The sequence below is a fragment of the Phalaenopsis equestris genome, unplaced genomic scaffold (assembly GCF_001263595.1).
Source record: "Phalaenopsis equestris unplaced genomic scaffold, ASM126359v1 Scaffold219045, whole genome shotgun sequence".
Lineage (NCBI taxonomy): Eukaryota > Viridiplantae > Streptophyta > Magnoliopsida > Asparagales > Orchidaceae > Phalaenopsis > Phalaenopsis equestris.
In genome coordinates, this window is record NW_018237447.1 from 330,380 (window position 1) to 343,903 (window position 13,524).

A 13,524-nucleotide genomic window follows, 5' to 3' on the forward strand; every position below is an offset into this window, starting at 1 on the left:
TATATATATATATTGTGTCTTAGCTTGACTCATTGGTTGTGGCCATTGGTATAAGTCTCTCGGGTTGGTTGTTCGAACCCTGCGTAGGATCAAATTGCACACCTTCTGGAAGGGGTGGTCCGCCCTTCGGTCAGACTATGGGGTTGATCGGCGACCAACCCTTTTTAAAAACATGTATGTATGTATGTATCCATATATTGCAAAGTGGGTTTGTGATCAACTCATGTGTTGTCCAAGGCGAGCATCAAACGCGGGACCTCAGGGGTCTTACACATTATGCCTACTAAAGAGCCAACCGGTTCGCGTATATATAAATATAAATCCACTATTTTAATTCATGTTGTATTATTTAATTAAATTACCATTACAATTTAATATTTAAATGTGACATTAATTTATGATTTAATTTTTAAAAATAATATATCTTATTATTCAATTTGACATTAATATATTTAAAAGTAGAATAACTCTAACACATACTTTTCTTTCCGAGTACAACTAGTGTCTTATATCTCAACACGGGAAAAAAATTGCGTACGTCAGGGGTACGCATCTTTGCGTACATAATAGTGTACACGGGAGTTACATGGGAGTTACATGGGAGTTACATGGGAGTTACAAGCGTGTACACGAGAGTTACATAAGAGTTACAAGCATGTATAATTGTTATAACGGGGTTACACGGGATTTACACAGGAGGTTACACGGGAGGTACAACAGGTTATAACCCCCAACATGTTATAACCCCCTTGTTACTCTCATGTAACTCCCATGTACACTATTACATATATATTAACAAAATAAAATGCTGCGTACCCCTTGACGTACGCAAATTTTTTCCTCTCACACGACTTGGTTAGGGCATGAGTTTGCTCTCCAGTTTGACTTCCTTTTATAAGAGTAGCTCAGTTCCCTCACCTCCACATTTCTCTTTTCCTTTTTCATACAAAAATGTACATCAGGCTTTTGGTTTGGGCACAGCTATGCACGAGACTTCTGACCTACTCTCTACTACACATGTGACTCCTACGCACTTCTCATAGGAAGTAATTGAGCCTCTCCCATGTGGCTCGTCTTCTATACGAGAGAGACACCCTAGAAATCGTTCTTCGGGTAGAAGAAATATTGCCTTAGTACTACGCATGTAGACCTACGTGCGTAGCCAATCAAATGCCGCATCGTGGAAAGCCCGACCCCACCTATTTAAGCACAGAAGAATAACAGAAAAATAAATTTCATATTATTCACGACCCGGCCCGACCCTAAACTCGAACCCGCCTAAAAAAACTTTTCATTTTCTTCGCACTATTACGAGTAGGTTTTAGGCTCCTTATCGTCTTCCTCGGCGAAGCGTTACCTCCTTTATTGGTGAAACTCTAGGCATTCTCCGACACGCAAGGGAATGTGACCATGGCGTCCAACCGTTCGTTAAAATCATGGTATGCACCTAAACCTAAACATGAAATGCACAACAATACCACATCAATATCACACAAGTAACACACCAATAACACATAAAAAATACAACAATACCACATCAATACCACACAAATAACACACCATGACTTTGAATCAATAGCACAAAAATAATCCTACCTCAATGACTGCATAAAACCGAATTTGGTGGACACAGATATCTCTATGACAGTTTTGATGTGTTATTCTTGTATTATTCGTGTGTTTTTCTTGTGTTATTCCTGTGTTACTGGTGTGTTACTCATGTGTTATTCCCATGTTATTCATGTATTATTGATGTGTTACCTCTTATGATGTGTTATGCTTATGTTTAGGGATATCTAATACACTTGTGATTGTATTGAAGTGTATTAGGTGTGTTATTTATGTATTATTGATGTGTTACTGATGTGAAATTGATGTGTTATTCCTGTATTATTGATGATGTGTTATTCATGTGATAACACCAATTACACTGGAGTAACTTATGTTGAATTCTTATTATTATGTTATAGAGGTTTTATTGAGGTGTCATTGATATGTAAACAAGAGTAACACCTCATGGTGAGCTTCATATCACATGAATAACACATCAATAATATTTAAAAGGCAGCTCCATATGGTTCTAATATGTGTTATTGTTTCTTCAATTTGCAGAATTTTGAGTGCAAGGACTTTCAACTATAGATGTCATCCATCTGCAGTGAAAGGTGCCTTGGATGTAATTAGATATCTCCTTTCAGAGGAGATTATTATTAATTTAAAAGAAATGAGGGTGTTCAATTTCATTGACATGCCCCCATATCCCCAGGACAATGTCATGACTTTACATATTCTGAGATGTTGGGATAATGAGAGGAGGGTCTTCAAAATGAGTGGAAAGGAGGTTAAATTACATGCTGACTACGTGACTTTGTTGATAGGGATGCCAAACAGAGGAGAGTCTGTTTCATGGAAGAAAGGTCCCATATCAAATGTGGATGCCAGATAAATAAAGAACCCACTGACAAACTTTTTTTGCAGAAGGAGCTTCCACCCCTCCATTTGAGTAGTTGTACTTGAAACTCATATTAACTAATTTATTTTTTACTTCAAGCAATTTTCATGTGCTTGCAGAGCTATCTTCTTTTGCTGTAAATGTACAAGTTCTGTAAATGTACAAGGTACAAGCTTTTCTGTCCTTTAATTGGCCTGCTGCCATATGTGAAATGATCATCGATCAAGTGAGAACCGCCTCCATGAAATTAAGGCAGAATAAGCTGATAGGAAGGATTTGTATTTCTTTTAACGATTAATATTTGTTGTTTACATTAAAACATTATTATTCTAAATTTTTGTTTTGTTGTATTAAATTTTGCATACATGTTTATGGTATAAACATCCTCATCTATGGTTTTACGAGCACACGTCTTTGTTAACTCCTACTGCACCTGATGCTAGACTCGCATTTTGAGGTGGCCAACCAATCATGGGTGGAGTGCTGAGAAAATTCATGAAGCCTTCAAGAGACTCGATCATTTAAATCATTTAATGCAATAAAAAATTTGTCATTTTAATGTTTATTGCAGATTATTGGCACCTCTATTTAATAGCTTTTTAAGAATAACTATAACGATTTTGACGAATACATTTGTATTGTAGGTTAATGACAGATTCTTAGATTTGAGAGAAGATGAAGTACAACTGCTCGCAAATCCAGACCAGGAATCAAATCCAGATCAGGGACCATCACTGAGTCCTGCAAGGCAACTTCCACACCATGAAACTACGACAGGACCATCTTCACCCAGATCGTATGCCAGATCATCTGCAAGTACATGAAAACATTAGTGCAGGCTGAAGAAGTCGACTGGAGTGAGCATATAGATTGGCAAGATGATATGGAACTATTTAAAGCTGAATTTGTATATGACATTTGCATATTTTCGAGGACTTCATAGTAAATTTGTATATTTATACTTTGTATATTTGTATAGGTTACTGTATATCTACTATATATCGAATAGCTTCAAGGTGTATTCAGGACAGTGAGTCTAATAGGCCATATATGGGGCAAAATGTTCAGATCTTGGAGAATGTTGGTGAGGTGAATGTTCCCCCAGTTCCAAGATCACTGCAAGTACTTATAGAATAAAAAGATTTAGAATCAGACGTGTGTTTATGTTTCACTTTCTACCTGACAATGATGTTTAATGATTTCATTTCTTTGTATATTTGTATACTTTTGGAATGATGCTTTTTGAAATAATATTAGGTAGAAGAAACATAAATCATGAATTAATGTTTGTATTTTTAATAAATATAAAAAATTACTTATCCTTGTTAATTTTTCCTATAAAATTTACTTCACAGAGAGTTTAAAAATTTTGCGTCAAAATTTAACATCATACGGCGGAATAACACGACAAAAGGTGGAGTAACACCGATTTAATCAGCGATAACACATAGAATATTTGCGTGAAACTCATCACATTACGCGGGGTAACGCAGAGTAACACCGATTAATTGCCGGTAACACGGGGAATATTCACTGCGAGACAACACATTAAGAGGAGTAACGCAGAGTAACACCGATTAAATCGGCGGTAACGCAAGACAACATAAACAATGAGTAAGGCAATAACACGATAAGAGAATTCCCTTGGTAGACCGTGTTATTTAGCGTGTTATTCACGTGTTATCCACGTGTTATTCAAGTGTTATTCACGTGTTGTTCACATGTTATTTACATGTTATCCACGTGTTATTAAGCGTGTTATTCACCGTGTTATCCACATAAAAAACACGTGTTATTTAGAGTGTTATTCCCATGTTATTCATGTGTTATTCAAGTGTTATTCACATGTTATTCAACCGTATTATTCACGTGTTATCCATGTGTTATTCACGTGTTATTCACATGTTATTTATGTGTTATTTACATGTTATCCACGTGTTATTCAACATGTTATTCACCATGTTATCCACGTCAAAAACACGTGTTATTTAGAGTGTTATTCAAGTGTTATTCTCAGGTTATTCAGTTATTCAAGTGTTATTCACGTGTTATTCAGGCGTATTATTCACGTGTTATCCACGTGTTATTCACATGTTATCTACGTGTTATTCACGTGTTATTCAAGTGATATTTACTTGTTATCCAACATGTTATCCACTTGTTATTTAGTGTGTTATTTAGAGTGTTATTCAAGTGTTATTTACGTATTATTCAATTGTTATTCAAGTGTTATTCAACGTGTTATCCTCATTTTATTCTCCTTTTATTAAGCATGTTATTCAAGTGTTTTTAGCGTTTTATCCACATTTTATCCTAGTGTTATTCAACTGTTATTCACGTATTATTCACATGTTATTCAGTGTGTAATTTACGTGTTATTCACGTGTTATCCATGTGTTATCCATGTGTTATCCACGTGTTATTCCAGTGTTATTCACGTGTTATCTATGTGTTATTTAGTGTGTAATACAATTGATATATATGATAATCAATTTATCCACATTTGAATAAGCTTAAGACATAAATATTTGAAAAAAAAACATATTATAAACTGCCAATTACTTCTTTTTTACAAAGTTTAAAGATGTTAAAGTATACCAACATATATAATTTCAATCAATCTATATCTCACTTATGGAATCCATCAATAGTCCAGTGTATGTTTCAGTTAGTTGCGGTGCATAGTATTCCTGCAATAGAAAAGTAATACCAAGTTCAATTTGAGTGAATTATTTTATATAAAGGCAGTCAAATGATACTGAATTTTAGCAACATACCTGGGTCAGACAATCTGTCAAACTTTTTTTGAATGCATCAACAGCTTCACAACTAGTTGCTGCTTCTAGTTCCATTCTTTAATGCAATGTTTAAACTTAGAAGTATGCATAATACATGGAATGAAGGAAATACTAAATAAAAAAATTTGTACTTTTAGCTTTCTTATTTTTCTCCCAATATCCTTTCAACCTATCAGCCTTTCAACCTAAATGTAGATACTCCTTTTGACCTCTTTTTAGCAGGGTCGTTCACATTGCATTCTATATTTGTAAATTTTTTATTCTTTTTAGTTTTCTTTACTTCGGTAGTTCTCCCTGCTAGAGCATCCTTAATTTCTCCAAATAATTTTTTAAACGTCTCCCACAAACACTCCTCAGCTAAATCATTTCCTTGTGCTCTATTAATGAGTTGATATGAAAATTTCTGAGAGCATGACATGAATAGAAGGGCACTTGATGAAACATTATTCAACCCAGAGTCTCTTAGATCTCTGCAACCAAACCTGTTATACATGTCCATTTTAGCATTGATGGACTACCGCAATAATAAATACTTCTCCGGAATAACGTTTATTTTGGCGACACTGAGAACAAATAGTGCATGGGAGCACAATAGGCCCATCATCTCAAATTTTTTGCAACTACATGTATCCTCACAAGTAACTTTGTCAACTAACACAGTCCAGGGCTGCCTTGTCCCCTCATCATTCAATCTTAATATGTAATATTTAGCTGCACTCTCCACTGATACTTCAGCTGTAAGCCCACATAAGCCATTTAATAGCTCTTGTTCAAACATTGAGTAAAGTTTCCTTGTATAGAACGAGGCAGCTTGCCTCAGTACGGGATTGATTTTAACCATTGCGTTCTTACGGACTGACCACATTTGAAATCTTCATCTTTCTCGTTCTGGCGCCACAATTTCATTATGGTTTCAAGACCGATAAAACAATCCGTGAGAGAGCTAGTTGGCTTTACAACACCATGACAGTCATTATTAGTTGACTCACTTCTTTGTGTTGATAAGATTCCCAAACCGAATATATCCTTATTAAATGTTGTTGGCCATCTATGCCTTGTATGGTACATTTTATCTAACCACACATTTCTTTGTAGTTCTCCCAACTCAATCATTAAGTATCACATTTCTTCGAATTCCTCCTCAGAATCACACTTGCTCAAGCATTTATAAAAAAATACCACAGACGCTCTTAGTACGCACTCCACAGTGTATTTTTGAAGACAATTTCTTGTAGATATGCCATTGACATAATCTGTGACATGTTTGTGGGAGGCATTCTGCAATGGCTCTTGCCATTGCTTGATCCTAATTGGTAAAGATTGTTATGAGATGTTTGCGATGTTTGTCTCTCATTAATCGAATGAATGATTTGAATAGCTACGTGAATGATTCAGTAGTATCATGAGACAAAAATCCAACTTCAAACAGTACGTTCTGCCAGTAGTGGTTAACCCCCACAAATGGAGCACAACATAAATTATATTTATTTAATCTGTAGCTTGTATAAAAAAATATCACATCCCCAAAAAAGTCATAATCCAGCCTGAATAATCCATCACTCCAAAAAATGCTTGTTAACCTACCATACTCATCTGTTTGGAAATCCCAAGCAAACATGCTATACCCTGCTTGCCTCTCCATGAATAATTGTATTAGAGCATTCTCATCTTCCTTTTCAATTCTTTATCTTTTTTCTCTTTGGATGAAATTAAATGTATCTCTCTTAGTTCATTCTAAATTCTCCACACCACCAACCTCTGTGGCAATGAAATTGTATGAATGTGTTGCTCTAATCCCTGAACTTGTCATTGATCTCAACACATCTGCATTCAACTCACTTATCCTTCTACTGGAACGAAACTGGAACGAAGAAGATGCTTAACGAAGAAGATGCTTATCACCACTTTCAGCTAAGGTATGATTGTGATTTTCAATGAATTTCGCCACTGTCCAATTGACTTTAAAATCAACAGCAAATCAAACCATGACCTTACAACCAGTCATTGTGTCTGCTTTTCTGAACTTAACTGTGTTGTTAGACTCTTTCTTGTAGCCAGCTTTTTCCACAAATATAATCTTTGATCTTGAGTTTCTTAGAGTTCGGCCAGTAGGTATTATGGTCCTTCCGAATAGTGAATCATATGTGATGTGCATAGACATGATAACTTTCATATGCTTCTTGCTCATTGTGGACAATGCTGCTTAGAAACTTCTCTGCAATTGTATCATTGCAAGCGTGTGTTGTCTCACAGGACTGTATAACACCATGATAACATTAGCATAACACAATAATAACACAGTAAAAGTAATAAATCAAAGGCAATAAACAACATAACATTGGAGTAATACCAGAGTAAACATGAGTACCACCAAACAACCACAAGCTTGAAATCATAATAACACAAAAAAACACCATTATAATACAAAAAACAACACTATAGAGCCCAATAACACTACATCAATACCAACATTTACATTAGACTGAGCCAAATATTATACCATAATAACGGTACTAATCAAAGGCAAGAAACAACATTACATTGGAGTAATATCAGAGTAACACCAGAATAACACATGAGTAACACCAAGAAAACAGAAGCTTAACACCATAATAACACAAAAAGCGTAGCAGAAAAACACCCTAAATTTTACCATATTAACAAAATTATTATTGCCTTCCAAGAAATATAAACACCACAAAAAAATGACAATACCAGAAACACAATGAAAACCCTAAGCTAACATAAAACTAGAGATCATTACAGACTCACTTGACCTTCAAAGTTCAGGCCGAATGATGGGTGTAATTCCTCCAACATCTCAACGTTCATGTAGACCTCCATCAAAACCCTAGCTGCGGAGTGGTGAAATATTTCTTCACCTGCAATAGAACAACCTGCAAATAGAACAGTAAGTAGGCACGAAATATTTTTATGCTGGCGGGAAAATTTTCAGGTTAAGGTCGGGTCGGGTCGCGAATAATATGAAATTTATTTTTCTGTGCTTTAATAGGTGGGGTAGAAGAAATATTGCCTCAGTACTACACATGTAGACCTGCGTGCGTAGCCAATCAAATGCCACCTCGTGGAAAGCCCGACCCCACCTATTTAAGCACAGAAAAATAACAGAAAAATAAATTTCATATTATTCGCGACCCGACTCGACCCTAAACCTGAACTCGCCTAAAAAGACTTTTCATTTTCTCTGCACTATTTCATTTGAGCTTTCCTTCTTCTTCTTCTTTCTTTTCATCTAAACACAATGCTCGGCTTGATTGTGAGACTTCATCTACTCCTTTGGTTGAACCCGCAAGTAGGTCACTCCTTCCTTCATTGCACAATACTTCCTCGGATGATACTAAATGCGAGCCTTCTATTTCTTTTCCTCACAGTTGACGTTGCCTCCTCTTCCTTACTTCAATTAGGGCACAAAAAATCGTAGATTCACCCCTAGGGTTGACCAATGTTTCAAGGGTGATGTGGGTCATCCATGAGATTGGTTTATGAGGGATGATTCATGGGCCTATGAATCTATTTGGGGGTAGCTTATAACTGCGGGCGATGTTTTGAAAATGTAGCTGTTTCATTTGGTTTGCATGTTTTTGTAGCTTCTCTAAAAATTATGTTTCTGTTTAATTAAATATGCAGCCTGCGGGCACTTTATTACTCGGATGTCCTCGATTTAGTTATCGCGCTCCTCCCTTCTTCTTTGGCTTTAGCCGCTCCTCTTCCTTAGCTACTCCATCCTTCTTCAACCCAACCAAGAACTCTTCTCCCCCATTTGGCTAAATTCCTCTCTCCCCGGTAAGCACTTTTCTTATTTTCTTTTCCCTTCTGCTCTCCTTCTCGGCAAGGGTCGAACAACCCTAAGGATCCAAAAAAATACTTGCGGAAGATCTATAATGCTTTGATGTCTAGAGATAAGTCTCTTTTTTCTGTGCTTTTCAATAAACTTGTGCCTCAAATGCTTGGATAGAGATTTCATTTTTGGACTCATTCGTTAGTATGGAAGGTTGGGTAAGGCTATCATGGAATGAGATCAATGTGATGTTGAATTGATCGGATGGGAGGAATTTGTTTTGGCAATTCCGCAAGCATAACATTTGCAAACTGTTGTAGTAATTCTTGCACTTCCTTTGGTAGATTAATATGTTAATAGTGAGTTGGGATTTTGAAAAAAAATGTGGAAGGACATCATTTTCTATAAGTTTCTGCTACATATTCTATTAACAGTGAGTGATGTTTGCATTTAGAATTTTTTCCAATAGCTTCATTGTGTAGTGTAAGTACTGCTCGAGCCATGATTTTTGAACTTTGTAACTTCTAGCAACTTGGTTAATAATCAATTGAGAATCATCGTAGACATTTATTTCCTTGATCCTCACCAAAATCGTGAGCTCTAGAATGCTTATGTGCTCTTCTTACTCGGCCTCATTATTTGTACACAACTCGATTAGGTGGTAAGAGAATGATGTCATCACTTGGTGTGGGGCGATAAATATCAACTGCACTTTCTCCTTGCCGGGTATGATGGTTTGTGTATCTTTATCTTTGTAAGTAGATGAAGCCCCATCGAAGTACATTTCTCAACACCGAGCGTAGGGGTCTTCTAGCTTTAATATTTGTTCATCGGACAAGTCATCGTTGAGATGGTACTTTACCAGTATTGAGTGCACCACTATGAAGTCTGCAAGTATTTTCCTTTGATGATGCATAGAGGCACAAAACTTGTGTAAAATTAAAGCAGTATCATCGTCCACCTTGCAAATCTTCCAGAATACATTGGTGAGGTCATCATGTACTGTAGAGGATTGACCCTTGAAATAAGAGTTTCCTTATAAAAGTGCATGTAATTCTTGAGATTTTGAGCAGTAAAGATCAAAGTTAAGCAATGCTTCTCAATTGAAGGGTGTCTTGTTTCAATTGGGCTTAGACAATAACTCAAATAGTATAGTGCATTTTATTTACCCTCATCATTTACTTGGGCCAGTAGGGCTCCGTGAGAGTCATTCAAAGCTGTAATGTAGAGGATTAAAGGCCTTCCCAAGGTAGGGGCTGCTAAAACAAGAGTTGTGGTTGGATATTGTTTGATGCTTTCAAAAGCATGTGAACATTTGTTATTCCACACAGACTTTGCATCATTTTTGGTTAAGGCAGTGAGTGCTTGACACATACCTAGAAAATTAGAAATGAAGAGTCTTATATATTCCGACTTTACTTAGAATGACCTTAGTTGGGTAAAATTTCTTGAGGAGGCATATTTAAGATTTCTTCAATCTTAGTAGGGTCAAATTTCATCCCACGATGATGAACAACAAATCCTAAAAATCTCTCTGAGGTGACACCAAAGACACACTTTAAGAAATTCATCCTAAGATTATATTATTGTAATCATTCAAAAATGATTCTCAAATCGTACACATGGTCATACTTTTGCCTGCTCTTAACGACTAAGTCATCTACATAACACTCAGTATGGTTGTGGATGAGTTTGTTGAAGATCCACGTCATTGTTGACCTTACATTTGGTTGAGGTCGAGTTTCTTCCTACGAAGCCTATGATCTAGACATAGAACTTCTCTCTTGACTATTCCTAGAGAACTAGTGATGGTACCCTCACCATTAGAAATTCTATACTCTTCCTTGCTCATCTTGAAGTTCCACATGTTGGTCCTAACCTCTACCACTTAGTAGGTGGGTCTATAGCACTTAGTAGGTGAAGCCAATATGGGGGAGCTCAAGAGGAGTTTCCATAAGACAGTTTGACCTCAGAGTTGACCTTGGGTGATGTGGTCTTTTTCAAGTCTACACACACATACACTTGATACCCCTCACTTACACTCACAACCTTAACCCTTAACTAAATATGCTTAGGTGATCCCTTACCCTTTTTGGAAACTCATGTGGATGGTCCCCTAAACTATTAGCCATAGGCTAGGGTTTGGCTAAGACTAACAAATGAAGGATCCAAAGTGTGGTCTCCCTTGGTCTCATGGCTCATGAAGGGTAATTTCAAGATTGACATCCTATTGGACCCCAATTTTACCAAAATACCCAATTGTAACTATTTGCCCCTAAACTTTCTCATAATTACCAGATTACCCTTGAAACCCTAAAATCCTCAAAATTGTCCAAATTACCTCAAAATCTTTTAACCCATTCAAATTACCCAAAACACCCCTAAATTTAAAAAATCCCAAAATACCACCATAATCCCAAAAATTACCAAAATGCCCGTCATACCCAAAAAATTTCAAAAATTTCCAAAATCTCCAAAATCACTCCAAATGTCCTTAAAATCAATTAGAACCACTCCATTGAGCCCAATTTGACCAAATTGACCCATTTGGACCAAAATACCCAAATTGCCCCTAAATGCCTAAATTCCCCAATTCACCCCCAATTTCCATCAAATCGACTTCAATCTCACCCAATTTTAATTCTAAACTCAAGTTCATTATATTCAATTTTAATTGAGAGAAAAATCAAGCCCAATTGAACCCATCTCAATCCTAATCTCAATCCCAATTTCACCAAAATTCAAAAATCTCCCAAATTGAACCTCATAACTCCAAAATTTTTTTAATTACAAACCCTTAGACAAATTTAAACCATCAATTGAGCCTAACCTAAAACCTAACCGAAGTCTAACCCAAATGCCTAAAAATTGGTCATGGGCCAAATCCCTCTAAATTGAACTTCTGAATCAATTCAAAACTAACTAATTTCTTTTCAAAACTCATCATGACAATTATCCAAGCCAATTTAATAAATTAATTGAGCCAAAAGTAAAGTCTAGCCAAACCCAAACTCAAATCCATGCTCATGGCATGATTTTAAAATCTTGAATTGAACAAAACCCATTTAAATTGACTAGGCCATGGTCACCACAGTCAGCCTTTGGACCCTATGGACTAGGCTATACCCACCCAGCCCACCCTACATGAGCCATGGACCAAAGGTCCCTTGTTTTAGGGGATCTTTTCCCATATTTGACAAAACCCAAATATATATGCTATCAACCACCAAACATTCAGGGATAATCATCATTAAGCTTCCTCTGACTCAACTAACCACTCTAGCCACCAGCCCTGGCCTGACCGACAAGCCTCCATGGCCAAAACTCAAAATTTGAACTCCCTGAGTTGGCTCATCCCAATTGTTTGCATGCACTTCTCTTCCCTCCATGTAAGGTTCCATTTGCACCCACTAGCTAGCCATGGTGGCCACTTCTTTTTCTTCTATTTAAACCTCATCTCGCACAGCCAAAGGAGGAGACCATCAATTTCTTTGGGGAAACTCTGCTAAATTGCTTCCAGAGCTTCTTTAAGTCCTCATAAGCTCATTCCAACCATCTTCCAGCCATCCTCCCCACTGTTTGAGCTCAATTTAAGAGCTCAAAACTAGAGTAGTTTTTGGCCATTTCTCAAAACTCCACCAAACTTCAAATTGATTGCTCTAAAAGCTTCCTCAGACCAAATTAAGAAGATTCCTACTGAAACCCCCTTATGTTGAGCCCTCTAACGTAGCTCTTGACCAAGGCCGTATCTTCATTTCATTGAACTCATACCTAGGCTATTCACCAGAGGAAATCAACACTTTGAGGAGGTTTGTTAGACTCCACTAAAGCTTCCAAAAGCACCCAATCAAGGTCTCACCTCTTGGGCAAAGGTATATTTCAAAAACCCTAATTTTTGGCTCAGTTTCAACAATTGTGAAGAGATGCTTAATTTCGTGAGCATGTAACCTGATAGATGTGTTTGTCTTGAGTAAATGAAGGTGCAGGAATAAAGCCCATGTGATTTGGTTGAGTATCGAGAGAGATCTTGAGATTTTAGTTTGGACGGTTCTCGGGTTAGGAAGATCAAAGACGATGAACGGATACCGTCTGTTTTAGCGTGTATCATTTGGATGGCCAAATTGTGTCGAATGAGAGAATGAGACATAAAGCCCAGGCTGACGAGGTGTTGAGTTTGATGACGGTGTCGAATCAGAAAGCGATATGCAGAGCTTCGACTGGTACAAGGATACAGTCAGCGCCACGCGTTTAAGTAGGGAAATAGCATTTTTAGGATTTATTTAATTTCATAAACTTAGAAAATACATATCTTTATGTAGAAAAATTATAAAAATAAAATAAAAATACCCTCTTGCTCAGTGAACAAACTAAAATAATGTGGGAAAATAAAATAATGTGGGAAAAAAACTAAAAATTGTTTGATGTGTCTCTAATTTTTAATTAATTTAATACTCTCTGTAATATTTTAATTTTAA